Genomic DNA, 14,149 nt, shown 5'->3' with positions numbered 1-14,149 from the left:
CCTCAGGCAAGCAGGGGGAGTAGACAGCTACCATTTGCTAGGTCTTTCTTTAGAAACCTACAGCATCCTTGTGAACAATATCAGAACTTTAGAACGTCAGAGCTAGATGTTAAAGATTAGAGTTCAATACCTGCTTCATTGAGCTAGGAAAACCAGGGTCCAGGTAGGAGATTCGGAATCCGATATAATTCTTTTTAGTGCCTACCATGTGCCCATGCAGTAACATTGATGCAGGGGGCTCACCCCCAGAGAGTTTAATGTGATTGGTCTGGGGTGGGGCCTGGGCATCAGGATGGATAGAAGCCAGCCCCACGCCCCTGCCCCTGGGGTGCCAATGCGCAGCCTCGGCTGAGAACCACTGGGTTAGACAGAGATCCATCCCTGAGGAGCTTAAAATAGAGAGTGGGGCCTGACTTGACGTGAATAGAGGAGCACACAGAAGTAGGACACAAAGCAGAGGGTCACACAGGAGGTTCATTTGGAGAGTTGCAGGGCAGAGGGAGAAATCCAGGACAGTGCAGCCCTGTCGTTAGGGTCAGACAGACTGGGGCTTGAAACTTGGCTTAGTCGAAACTGGTGACCTTGGGTAAGTAATTAAAACTTTTCTGAGCTTCATCTGAAAAATAGAGATCGATGACAGCACCTAAGTAAGCTATTGTGATATTCAGAGAAATGAGATAATCTCTGCAGAGTACTGAGTTCAGTGCCTGGAATAAAGATTGCTATTATTATTATTATTATTATTATTTCTCCTAAAGTCAGGGGCATGGTCAAGGGGAGCTCACAGAGGCAACTTGGCATATGCACTGTACCAAGATGGCCGTGTACAATTTTAGATGACCGGAAAGCTGTGAGCAGGGGCTCAGGAATGAGAAGCTCCCGAGCATGCTTAGAGGACACCGAGGAGTCCAGTTTCCCTGGTGCTTGGGGACTGGAGGCCAGAAGATCCCTCGGTTGGGTCCCGGGGCCAGCAGGAAGAAGTTATCAGGGCCTGAGTCAGGAGTGGCAGGGGAACTGGAGAGGAGGGGTTCTATAATCCATTCCAGTACTCATCTCCCCCCTTCCCTGCCAGGCTGCAGACAGTCCCTGCACTGGACAGGCTGGAGGCTAGTCTTGGCTCGGATGGGGGCTTGAAGGAAGACAGTCGCCTGCCACTCCACACATGACTAGTCAAAGGGCTCGTGGGGCTGCCCAGCCACCCTCCCTCGGGTTAATGCCTAATCAGCCCAGACTCAGAGACTTGGGCAGCAATCAGTCAAGTGGGTAATTGCCCAGGTTAGCCTTCCCACCGGAGTTGATCACGGCAGCTCCCCTCATGCCACTCATCCAGTGCTGAGGTAGCTTGTAGGAGGGAGGCCTGGAGAGTTCCTTGTAGGAAGCTCCTCTGGTTGTCTTGGGCAATACACCACAGCAGCCTGCTTGACACCTGTGCTCAGCCCCGATGCTGGTGACAGATCTTCAAGGAGACAGCCCACAGTGGCTGCAGCAGCTCCATGAATAAATATCACCCGGGAGCTGGGAAATAGCCAGAGCCTCATGAACCTTACCAGCTCCACTTATCCATAGAATCCAGCCTGAACCTCTAGAAAACCAAGTCCTAACCACAGAACCAGACCTCAGTTTTTGTCACATGGCAGAGGAAGGAAACCGTTCTGAGTGGCCCCAGCAATTGTGAGTCCATTTAACAAGTAAGGAAGCAGACTTTGCAAATTTAAGTCATTTGCATGGAGTCACATAGCTTATAATAACAGTAATAATAAAGGTATATAGAATTCTTGATTTTGAACTGGGTTCAAGGGTTGCTGCTCAAATGAACATCAGGTAGAATTGCCAAGAGTCGGAACTGAGTGCTGGGAGAGGTAACGAGCTCCCCGTAATTAGAGGTGTGCAAGCCAAGACTCACTTATTTGCCAGAGAAACTGCAGAGGGGCTGCAAGTCCTGGCGGGAGAGAGAGAATTAAGACAGGATGGTTGCAGAGCCGTTTTCAGCTCTGTGGGGCAAGAATTATTTCATTTACCTCAGCGCCTGGTCCAGCGCCTGGAAAAGGGGAGGTGTAAGGCCTTCCCTGTGTGTGCTCACAAGAAACAAGCAAATGAGCGCATCCTATAACTAAAAAGTGTGGCAATGACGGGGGTGGGTAATTCTTGTCTAATTCTACTGCCCTTCCCTTAAAGCACTGGTTCTCAACACAAGGAGCATGTGCACATTGGAATATTTGGGGAGCCAGAGCAGAGAGGCACCCCATAATATGTTGCTTCTCAACAAGATACCAAGCACTGTGCTTTGCGCTTTACACACATTATCTGTCTCATGAATCTGTACCACCGTATGGAGCAAAAATTCTTGTTGTCACATTTCACAGACAGGGAAGCCAGAGCTTAGGGAGGTTAAGTCACAGACAACAGCAGTAAGAAGAACTACCTTTTAAGGGGGACTTGCTCTGCTCAGTGCCTTCCATCAACCTTCTTATCCTTTGATCCCCAGAACAACCTTTGAGATAGGAGTTGCTATCTCTACCTTTTAAAAAAAGGGAAACTGAGGCTCAAATTAAGTCACTCGCCCAAGGTTACTGAGCTAGTAGGTAGCAGCACCAGGGTTTTGAACCAGGCCTTGAGGGGAGGGATGACTGTGGTCGTCATCTCAGATCTGCTGCATGGGGAAGGAGAGTAGAGAGAACACTGGCCAAAGAGCTAAGCAAGCTGGGTCCTTTCCCAATCCCCTCATGGTCTCCGTGTGGCCTCAGGCAAGTACTACCTGTCTAGGGTCTCAGTTTATCCTTCTGGAAAACCGAGAAGGAAGGTGGAGATGGGCCTGATTTCTCAGCAACTTTCCAGCCGTCATTTTCCATGACTCGATTCCCCACCGTGAGTTCTGGGCCACAAACCAGTTGGCTTCCTCCCTCCCTCTCCGTGAGACAGAGAGCTGGCAGGAGGGACTGATCCGCCTCAATTCTCCCACCTCCTTTTTCCTCCTCCTCCTGGACTGGGACACACCTACTCCAACTTTCTCAGCAGCCTCCACGGAGTGCGCGCGCCTTTCTGCTCCCTCTCTGCACCTCCCTCCTGAGCTGGTCAGTCCGGCGCTAGTGAAAGGGGTTCCAGCCCAGCAGCCCTGCCGGGGGCACCTCCCCTACCTGAAGGGCACAGGTAAGAACTGTTGGAGGATGGAAAGTTCGTGAAGGGGGTGCAAAGCTAATCCATTCTTGTGCCTGGTCCCAGAGAAGGCGGGTTTGGGGGCTCTTAGAAAGTGAGGACGAGCCAGGAGATGGCTAAGGCGGGCAGGAGGGGTAGGACAGGGACACCTGGGCCTTGGATCACCTAGGTACACTGAATGAAGCCAGAGATGCAGCCAGCCCGAGCCTAGGAGCTGAGGATTGCGGCTCAGGAATGGACAAGGCTAGGACCTTGATCTCACGGAGGGGCAAGGTCATATTTGCACGAGTGGAAAGTTGGACTCTCATCCCTAGAAGAATGAAATTCCCTGCTTGAGATTTCTGGGGATGAGCCTTTAGGGGAATGTGAGAGCTGTTTTCTCTGTGGTTTTAGGAGAAAATGCTGGGGTCAGGGAACAGAGAGGTGCTGCCTGCTTGTGTGTGTTCAGGGGGGCACAGGGGCCCTATCACAGACAAAGCCACCTGGTGAGGAAGAGGGAAGGCCTGAGGGAGAGTCAGATAACCTGGCCAGCCCTGGTTCTCCTGCAGCTCTTTAGAAGCACCCAAATTAGTACCTCAGCTTTCCCGGCTGTAAAATGGGGGTGCTCACAGTCTCTAAGGGCTGGGAAAGTCTGCGACTGGGTGAGGCACCAGAGGCGGCACTGGGGTTGGGGGCGGGGAGTGGGAACAGCTCTGCTCCCCTATCTTGGGGGAAGCAGGAACCTGATGTGTATCTTTGAAGGCAGGAGAGCTGGAGTGGAACGCTGAGCTGAGCCACCAGGCCAGAGTTCAGCCCTCCACTGTGGGGCGAAGGGATGCCATCTGCCTCGATGCGGGCAGCAGCAGGACTGTGCCCAGGTTTGCTGAGGGCTCAGAAAGCCTGCTTCTGTTCCCAGCCACACTCTGGAGCTGACACCTTGGCTCAAGAGAGAGGAGGGAGGTAGAAAAGCAGACTCAGGCAAGTGCTTCTAGTCCTTCAGCTGGTTTTACAGATGGGGAGCTGAGCCTGGGCAGGTTAATGGTGCCTGCCTCACAGGATACTACTAATAGTCACTATTATAGCTGATACTTACTGGATGCTTCTTGTATTTGGGGACTGGGCTGAGTATGCGTAGTCGTTAGAAAAATTTGAGTTTTCAAAGCAGGCAAGGTGAAAAGGGAATTTCGTCATTTGTGTCTCTGTGACTCACAGGTTGTGTGGCCTAAGGACAGTTATATACCGATCTGGGCCTATTTCCCTATTTATAAAATAAAGGTGGTTAGCTATTGTTAAGATTCATAATTAATTGATTCATCCCAACAAGCCTGTTGGGTCGGCAGAGCAGGAATGATTGTGTGCATTTTGCAGGCCAGGAACCCAAGGGGCCCCATGGTCAGTAAGCTGCGAGCTTGAGTCTCCCCGCAAAGTGCAGGTTACACTTCTGGTGCTCAGGAAGGTGCTGAGTCCCTGACGCTGGCTAGCCTGAAGGAGTGAAACAGAGAGGCCCCCTCTGCCATGAGCTCCCCGCGCCTCAGTGTCCTCGTCCGTAAAATGGGGGAAGAACTAGAGGGAGTCAAGGTCTCCCTGAAACTCCCCTATGATTCTTAGAGACTTCCTTAAGGACCAGACCAAGAAGGACATTGACATTCTCCAGCCTTACATGTCAGCTGTGCCTGCTACGGGGAGGGACTGCCAGGCTCCCTCTATCCCCATCTATGAGTTGTGCGCCATGCTCTGCTCCCTGCACACTCTTCTCTGGGTGCGACTGAACTCACCTCGGCCTGCAGGTTCTCCTTTCAGGGGCTGCATGACAGGTCATGGCACTGGCACTGCTGCTGGCCAGGTGGAGTCAGGTGGGAGAGAACATGGGGCAGGTGACAAGCCTTAGAGAAAACCAGTGTGTGCTGAGGGTGGTGTAGTCAGGGACCTTCCTGTACCCCCTGGATGGGCCCTGCCTTTTGGGTCCTTTCAGGACTAAATGGGCAGAGCCTTCGGAAGCTTCCCGTGCTTCCTGGGTCAGAACCTCAATACTACTATTTCTATAACTAATGGTTCTAATGGTTACCTTTATAATGAGGGTTTCTAGATAGGTGTACAAGAAATTGTGGGTCCAAATCCTGGATATTAGTAGTTGTGTGACCTGGGCCTCAACTTCTACAAAGCTCAGTCGCCTCATTTGAAAAATAGGGATAATAATATCCTTTCTCAGAGGCAATGTGAGAATTAAATGAGGTAACATGTGTAACACACAAGGCCTTATTTATGATGTTCATGGTCATCAATCAAGTCATCGCAGAGCTGCTCTCTGCTTCCCCTGGGGTAGAGATCACCCACAGCGCCCTGAAGTGTCCCTCCTAAGACAAATCACTATTGTAATTTTCATTATTTGTGTATTTTTTTGTTTGATATTTTCTCTCCTATGAACTGTTTGCTTGCTGCTCTGGCAGCCATGTCTAAAACGGTGTGTACAAGAAGTTCATTGCATATCTGCTGAATGAATGAATCTTCATGTCTAATTCACAGATGAGAACTGTCACTCAGAGGGACTAAGCATTAGCCCAACCTAATCACAGATAGGAGTTGGGAGTGCAAGGGGCCCTACAGATAATTTAATCAGACAGATGGAGACCCTGGAGCCTCACCAGAGAAGGCTGGTAACTTGGTTGAGGTCACACAGCAAGTGAGTAGGGAAGACAGAACCACTACCCAGAGCTCTTTACCTTCCTCTCCCTCTCTCTGCCTAGACCAGTTCATGAGATGATCCTGTTTTCTATGTGGGTGGTCAGTCTTGGAGGCCAGTAAATTATCCCACATACCCTAGAGACAATCTGGGATCAACAAGTAGCTTAATCCCTAGACTGTAAGCTGCACTTTAGGGGACAAGGGACATAAACCTCATCAATCAGACCCTTCCCTCAACACTCACCAATACACACGTGCACACATATACACATGTGCGCGCACACAGCACTCCGTCACTGTTGCCAGCCGGTCAGCAGGTATCCATAACTGTACAACTGTAATAGCCCTCAGGAGTCCCTGAAATCCGCCTTCAAGAATTATTAGTCCCATGACCTGGTTCAGTGTACCATGTCCGGGAGCCATTTCTGAGTATGGGATTTAAACGTTGGAGAGAGAACCTGATTTACTGAGCCCTTCTATGCTCCTGCCGCCAGGTTAGACCGTTTCATCTATACCTTCTCTTCTACTCCGCACAACCGCCCTGCAGGCCACAGCTCTCATCACCCTCTGTCTCTCCTTTTTGTCGTTGCTCTTGTTGATTTCAGCGTGGAGACAAAGACTCAGAAAAGCTAAGTCACTCTGTTTCAGTCACGCAGCTTCTGTTCTCTTGACAGATGCTTAACTCAATAGACACTGAGTCAACACTTATGATGTGTCAGGCCCCCAAAGGCTCACAGTTGATGGAGGCAGGCCCATAAGGGGAAGGTTTAATCTCTAGAGGTAGGTGGTAAAATAGAGACAAACTCAGGCTGGCATGGGGGCCCAGACTTAGAGAATCAATGCTGTCTTCTTGGAGGAGCTGGCACTGACCATCAGATTTGAAGGCTGAATAAGATTTAAATAAGAAAAGAGAAGCGGAAAAGGCATTTCAGAAAGAGGAAGTAGCATGTGCAAAGGCACAGCGATTCAAAGACAACAGCGAGAGTGTACAGGAAACTCTCAGCTGGATGGGGCCAGGTCATTGAAGGCCTTGTGTGCCAGGCAAAGGAATATAGCTTTTTTAAAAAATGTAATTTATATATAATTTTTTATTAATGGGAAATTATAGAAATACACAAATGTAAATGGATAGTATTTAAAACACCCATTCACCCAGTTTCAACAATTATGTTTCCTCTATATCTCCACCAAGTCTTGCTTCACCAAATTATTTTGAAGCAAATCCCAGATATATAATTGCATCTAGAAATATTTCCATGTATATCTTTAAAACATAAGATCTTCAGAAAATCATCATAGGAGCATGGTTTAAGTCAAAGAGTGCCTTGGCTAGTATATACGGCCATGGGATAGAGCATGAATTTAAGGAGGGGGGTTAAAGTAGAAGGTTAAGATGTGTTGTCTTCCCCTTGGCCAATCACAGGGCCTGATATTTTTACCATTACCCATTGATTAAGAAATAATCTCCTAAAATACACCTCTTCTTGAAAGAGGTGATGCCTTAAACATTTTCCACTGGGAGCCCGCAGAAGAGAGAAATCCCTCCCTGCCCCCATTCCTGCTGGGTCTTTTTCCATTCCTGAGACTGATGTGTCCCCTGTGAGGTGACAGTGAGGTGGCAGGGCAGCTGTCTATCCCCTGGCTGGGGGCAGGGAGCCTACACTGAAGAATTCTCCAGTTCCCAGTTCCCGTTCAGCCCCAGTGCCCAAAGCAGTTGGCCTCGGAGCAAACTGAGCAGGACTGTACACGCCAGCTGTGAAGTGACATCAGCGTGTGTGTGCATGTTGGCCCATGTGTGCTCACATGTCCCAGGTCAGAGCTGCTTGCTGTCTGTCCCTGCAGCATCCCTTTCCCTCTGGGAGCCTCCCAACAAATGCAAGGCTCAATGGCATAAAACGCATCATTTTAGACATTTAGAAGTTAGCCTTGGGGAGCAGCAGAGCTTAATATGAGTATGGCACCATGGCTGGGCACATGAGCTCTAGAGTTAGGGCACTCAGGTTCCAGTCCTGACTACCGCTCTCTGTCTCTGTGACCTTGGGCACATCATTTCACCTCCCTGAGGGGTGGAGGGGTGCATGATGCTCTCTATCTTACAGAGCTGCTACGCGTTGACACATGTAAAGCTCTTAGCCTAGTAGTCATAACACATTAAGAACTCACTAAACATTAACTACTTTTATAGCTTTGGGGGGTCCTGAAATCTTGGGAATTGACTCAGAGAATCAGGGCATAGTGGAAAATTCAAATCCTAGAATCTCAAACTCTTGGAGGCGAACGATTAGAAGAACGCTCTCAGATCCCTAGTATAACTCTCTACTCTGTGCAGAGTTTCCTTGTACAGTGTCTCTAACAAATGGTCAGCCTGACTTTTTATTTTTCTTTTTATAAACATTCAAAAACAGAGTGCATCAATTTAAGTTACAGCTTGATGAACTTTTACAAAATGAACACCAATGGTGGCTGACCAGCAACCAGAGCAAAAAGCAGACATCATCAGCCCCCCACCCCAAAAGCCCTCCTGACACTCCTTGCCAGACCCTACCCCCACCCCGAGTGTAGCTATTACTTAGCCGGCTGGGCTGTTCTCGAACACCTCGTGGGGTGTGTACCATCGTTAGGAGAACTCTAATTATTAGAGAGGCTCGGTGAGTTAATTTGGAAGTTGCTAAATTAAACTTAACCTTTAAACTGTTTTGTTTTCACTGTCATATTTCAGTGGCAGCCTAGTTTGGAGCTGATCTTCCCAAATGCCTAGGACTGTTATTAAAAAAATACAGATTTCTCAGCCCTATCCAAAGTCTGCAAAATTAGAATGTGGGGTTTTGGGGTGGGGTCAGGGAATCCATATTTCTACAAGTTCCAAGGGGATTCCAGGTGAGGTCCAACTGGGTTTGAGAACCCCTGGACAAGTGGTTCAGAGCTCAGACTCAACTCAGACAGACTATTTGTTCCAATCCGTGCTCCACAAACATTGACCTTGGACAAGGCGTTTGGACGTTTTGGCCCTCAGTTTTTTCATTTGTAAAATGGAGATGAAATGATAGTACCTACTTCTTTGGGTCCATCCATAGGGAAGGTGCTCGCTAAGGGACAGGTGCTACAATCAGCATGGCTGTTACTGGGAACAGCCCATCCGTGGTGTAGCTGAGAAAGTGTAGATTGGTGTCTGAAACCTTGTGTTTGAGTCCCAACTGGGCCACTTGCTAACAGTATAACCTTGGACAAGTCTTTTGACCCCGTGGGGCCTTGACTTCCTCTTCTACAAGATGGAAATACCCTTTGCTCTTTGAGAGGATCAATCAAGAAAATGAACCAGAAAACTGCTCTGAGGACAGAAATATTCTACATAAAGTAAAACCCAATGAACTGGAACTCAGCTGAATCTGGGAACCCAGTGGAAAGTAGGCTCACCATGGTGCTTGTGGTCCTGTGGAGGGCGGGCCCGGTGGGGGTGGGGACAGGGAACTGCTGTGGCCCGCTTTTCCACAGCCCTGGTGTGCCCTGGCACGCCTCCCGCGCTTCTTGGTTTTTGAGAACTGTCTCCTTCCTGGTTCCTGGAGCAGGAAGAGTCCAAGATCCCATAGCTATGAAATCCTGCACAATTTGCCAGTCAGAATGCTTTTACTATTTAAATGCTTTCCCTCTTATTACCGGTCTTCTTTGAAGTCCTTTACTAGCATTTTTAGGAAACTTTTAAACAAAGTATAATATGCATACAGAAAAGTGTACAAATCCTACATGTACAGCTCAGTAAACTTTCCAGAAACTAACCAGCTCCCAGATGAAGAAACAGAACATGACCACCAGTCTATAAACCTCATTTGTACCCGCCTTTCTAGACCGCCCCCAGCCCCACCACGGGTAACTTTATTCTAATCTAATCCCTAGGCGAGTTTTGCCTGTTTTCGAATTTTATGTATTTGGAATACTACAGCATGTATTCTGTAGTATTCCTATATTGTGCATGGCTGCTTTCGCCCCACATTCCGTGAATGGGATTCGTCTGTATTGTTGCCTCGAGCAATACTTCATTTTCTTTGCTGCACAGTATTCCATCATATGACCATACCATACTTTATTTATCTTTCTGCTCTTGATGGACATTTGGGTCATTTTCAGTGTGGGGCTGTTCTAAAGAGTGCTGGTCTGAATATCCTCATGTGATCTTTTGGTGAACACATGCACATACTTCTATTGTGTATAGAATCGGAGTGGAGTTGCTGGGCCATGAGGTATGTGGATGTGGATAGAACCCTTTTATTCTCAGGTTCAGTTCTATTCGTTGCAAGTGGAACAAAGTTCATGGGGCTGAGTCTTTACCTGGGAGATAGACCTATCCACTGGAAAATAAACAGTTGCCTTTGAGGTTTGAGGTGCTGATGAACAGAGAGATTTGCAGACTCAGAGACTACTAGGTGAAAGTCAGGTATGGAAATCAGATCGGCCTCTTTCCCTCTTCTGTCTGCTCTTCTAATTGACTTTAGAGATAACCTTGTGTCTGCTTTGCCTGAAGGCCAATGTTCCCCCAAGAGTGATCAGCGGACCACCTACAGGGGGAAATGTGTACTCCAAGTCTTACAGCAGCTCTACTAAGTCAAGAATCAGACTCCTTGAGGATGAGGTTGTGATTTTTAACACAACAACATTTGAGAACCACTTCTCCAGCCTAAAAACGTCATGAAGACTGTGGTCTTCCTAACTTCCCCATCCCTTCTCCACTGGGGCCTAGGAGAGGGCCACATGTGAGATATGGACTTTGAAAGGAGGCATGGGTAGCACATAAGATCTTAAAGAAAAAGAGTCCCTTTTTCAGCAGATCCCAAACACGGGTCACAACAAAATCATCCTGGAACTTGTTAAACATCCATTCCTGAGCTCCACCCCTAAGGATTTTGATTCAGTGGATCTGGGGTGGGGCTGGGAATATGTATTTTTACCCCCCCATCCCCAACTCCCTTAGGGGATTCCCAGTGGTGGGAACCACTGGTTCAAGTCAATGGCCAGCCTTGTCGGTGAGAACACAGCTCCACTGAGTTCTGTGTCTGCCAATGTCTGGGTGGAGCACAGAGTTACTGTGGGTAAGAGGAAATCCATGTGGACAGAACCCAGGGGGCTTAAGTGTGGAACTGGGAACTTGGCCTGGAGCCCATCAGAGGCTCATTTGCATCTCATTAGTATGCACCTTGATGCTCCCAAATCATCCCTACCCCTCAGTCAGGTTCAGCAGGCAAAGCTGCAAGACAGGGTGCCTCAGACAGCGGAACTGCCTGTCTTGCCCCACTGTTAAGAAGCCGTTCCCCACTTGCCCAGGCCTGCCCGCCTGCCAGCTTTGTGTCCTAAACTGTTCTGGCTCAGAAGGGAATGGCCTTAGATGGACAGACAGTGCAGCTGGGATGGGCCAGGCCAAAGGGAATGGGATCAAGAGGGAGGACTAAAGATGGAGCCTTTGCTGAGTGAGAATCTGTGTTTGTTGGCATGAGTGGACCCATGATTATATGATCCTGGTGTGAGGGAGGGATCGTATAGCCCTCCCTCATGCCCAGTGCTCTTCCTAACCTGAGGGCACAGGACGAAGGCCAGGAAACTGTTAGACATACAGGTGACCGGAGTTTTAATCCTGGCTTGGCCAATACTAGCTGTGTAAACTTGGAGGTTAGGTAACCTCTCTGAGTCTCATTTATCCCATCTGCATAATGAGGGTAATTATAGGGTTGCTCTAAGCTAACGTAAAAGCAATAATGCATCCCAAGGGCTTACCACAAGACTTGGAACATAGTAAATGCTCAATAAACATCATTTGTGACCAGTGTCTGCGCTTCTATAATCAATTCATAATCCCCAAACCTTGCCATCTTTAGGGCATCATTTGATAATAGCTCAGTGTAAAGGGTTACGCAGTAAGGCAGGAGAGCAGGGACTAGTCCCAATTTCCAGATGGACAAGTGGAGGTCCCATGAAAAGAGATGGTTGCCCAGGGGTCTCCCACTTGTTCCCCTGCTGAGACCTCTGATATGTTACTGAGGCCCCATGGCACCAAAGGAGTAGAGCCTCCAGTCCCTGAATCATCTTCATCACAGCGGCTACCTCATGAGGGCTCACATGCAAAGCATTGCGCCAACTGTTTTATGTACTTTGTCTTAACTGAGCCTCACAATAGCCTCATGATTACCTTCCTCAATTTACGTATGAAGAGACTAAGGCTCAGTCAGGTTCAATGATTTACTCAAGGTCATATAGCCATCAATGGATGTAGGCAGGACTCAAACACAGGTCATCTTCCTCCAGAGCCTGAGCAGGTGGCTGCAGTGTTCTGTAGCCCTGACTATAGCTCCCCTACACCCTGGGGTGCCTGAGTTAGAGGCAGACCTGGCTGGGAGTGGCCATGGGTGGTTGATGGTCTCTTACACAAGGAACTAGGAGAGGTTTGGTCTCAGTAGCTTCTCAGAGCCAGCTAAGAGAAACAGGGTTCACCTCACTGGTGGCCACAGGGCCTGCTAGCTCCCGGGAAGGCAGTATGTTGCATCCTGGATAGAGAGGAGACTATGCTGAATGGCTTCATTTTACAAATCACATAAGATGGGGCCCAGCGAGGCCACCCGAACATGTCAGTGGCAGAATAAAAGAGATCGGGTAACCCACGTCGTTGTGGGGTGTCCGCAACATTTTCTACCCCTTGTTTTCACTGTCCATCTTCTGTCCACCTCAAACCCATCCCTCTGTCCCCCTCAAACTTGGAATGAGATCATATAAGTGACCCACGATGGGGAAAAAAGATAACAAGAATAGAAATTATTCTTATTTTAATGCTGCTTAAGTTGTGGCTTTAGCTTTGCTACAAATCAGTGCAAGGAGAGAGTCACGAAGACCCATAGGTGTGTGTGTGTGTATGTGTGTAGAAAGGTGCTCCTCCTGGGGCTCCTGGGGCATGGGGCGAGGATCAGTACACACAACAGAGAATAGTCCCCTCATTTCACACATATTTTTTGAACACTTATGTAATAGTAATAACATTATCATAATTATTATAATAGTAATAGTGCTAATAATAGTAATAACATCAATGACTTTTTGTGTGTGTGGCACTATGCTATATGCTTTCCATGCACAAGCTCTAAGTGAGGTAAATGATGCTAGCCCTGTTTCACAAATGGGGAAATTAAGGCTCAGATAGAGGAAGCCAGGTCTTGAGATGAAAGCAGATGCAGGGTTGAGGGCAGGTTTGACCCCAAAGCCTGGCTCCCTTCCCCCTGTACTCTTCTCCAGGCTAATAAGTAAGAGGACCATGGCTTTGTGGCTTCCAGAGGAGCCCCCAGATTGGGAGAGGAGCTGGGTTTGGGGAGCAACTTGGCCAGTGCAAAGCACCCAGGATGGGGAGCCTGGGCTCTGGTTCTAGTTGTGCCACCAACATGCTCTGTGACTTAGGACAGAGCACTCTGTGATTTCCCTTCTCTAGGCATAGTTTTCCTATCTTTATAAAATAGAGATTAGACTCCCAGTGTTTTCAAACCGTGCCCGAGGCTTGGAAAATTTACAGAGATGCTTCAGAAAGCGAATGGGGAACGGGGCTCTGGGTGCCCCAGTCACATCTATCGTGGCAGCTCTGTTCTAATCCATTTTCCGCAATAATAATATAGTTCTACAATAACAGCTAGTATTTATTTAATGGTTGCTAGGTGCCATGCACTGTGTTAAATGTTGAATACAAACCATCTAGTTGAACCTTCGGAACAACAATCTGAGGTTCAATTAGTATCTCTCTTTTAAAGATAAGTAAAAACGGAGGCTCAGAGTTAAGTTGGATATCCAAGGTCACTCAAGTTGAAACTTGATGTCTATATGTCTGAAAACCTTTGCAAAGGATTTCATTGGATCAGAGTTGCAAGAAGCACAGAATAGTGAGTACCCCACCAGATGGGGCCCATGCCGCAGGGACATTCTGGCCTGTGCAATTTGTTTCCCTACTTGAAGAAGCTTTCCAGTCCTCTAGGGAAGTCTGTCTTGTAACCTCAGGACACAGCCTTCCTCCCTCCCAGAGAGTCAGCCCCAAACCCAGACCTAAGGGAGGGCAACGCTTCTCCTTTCTCCCCACTCCTCCTTCCATACACGGGCCTCCTGGTTCCTTCCTGGCTAGAGGGTGCCCCACCAGGAGGAGAGAATCAAGATTTCCCACTAGCCTACCCATGGAGCTGAGTTCACACTTGAGCCCTATTTGGTCCCAGGATACAAACGAAACCCTTGCTCAGTCTCCAGAGCTTATAATGGATAAATGCCATTCTACGCCCTGCTGAGCTGCAGCTGGTTTTGATCTTACAAACTCCTCTGGCCAGAGAAT

At 48.3% G+C, this 14,149-nt stretch overlaps 1 protein-coding gene across 1 annotated transcript in view; it reads left to right on the top strand.

Moving 5' to 3' along the window:
• Positions 1-3,016: 3,016 nt before the first annotated feature.
• FAT2 (FAT atypical cadherin 2) overlaps positions 3,017-14,149 on the top strand; it is a 75,333-nt gene continuing 64,200 nt past the window's right edge. Inside the window, exon 1 of the mRNA XM_011371241.1 lies at positions 3,017-3,147. The gene's annotated coding sequence lies outside the window, so the exon portion shown is untranslated. The remainder of the gene's footprint in view (positions 3,148-14,149) is intronic.

The sequence above is a fragment of the Pteropus vampyrus genome, unplaced genomic scaffold (genome assembly GCF_000151845.1).
Source record: "Pteropus vampyrus isolate Shadow unplaced genomic scaffold, Pvam_2.0 Scaffold185, whole genome shotgun sequence".
NCBI lineage: Eukaryota > Metazoa > Chordata > Mammalia > Chiroptera > Pteropodidae > Pteropus > Pteropus vampyrus.
This window is presented reverse-complemented; position numbering and strand designations above follow the sequence as displayed.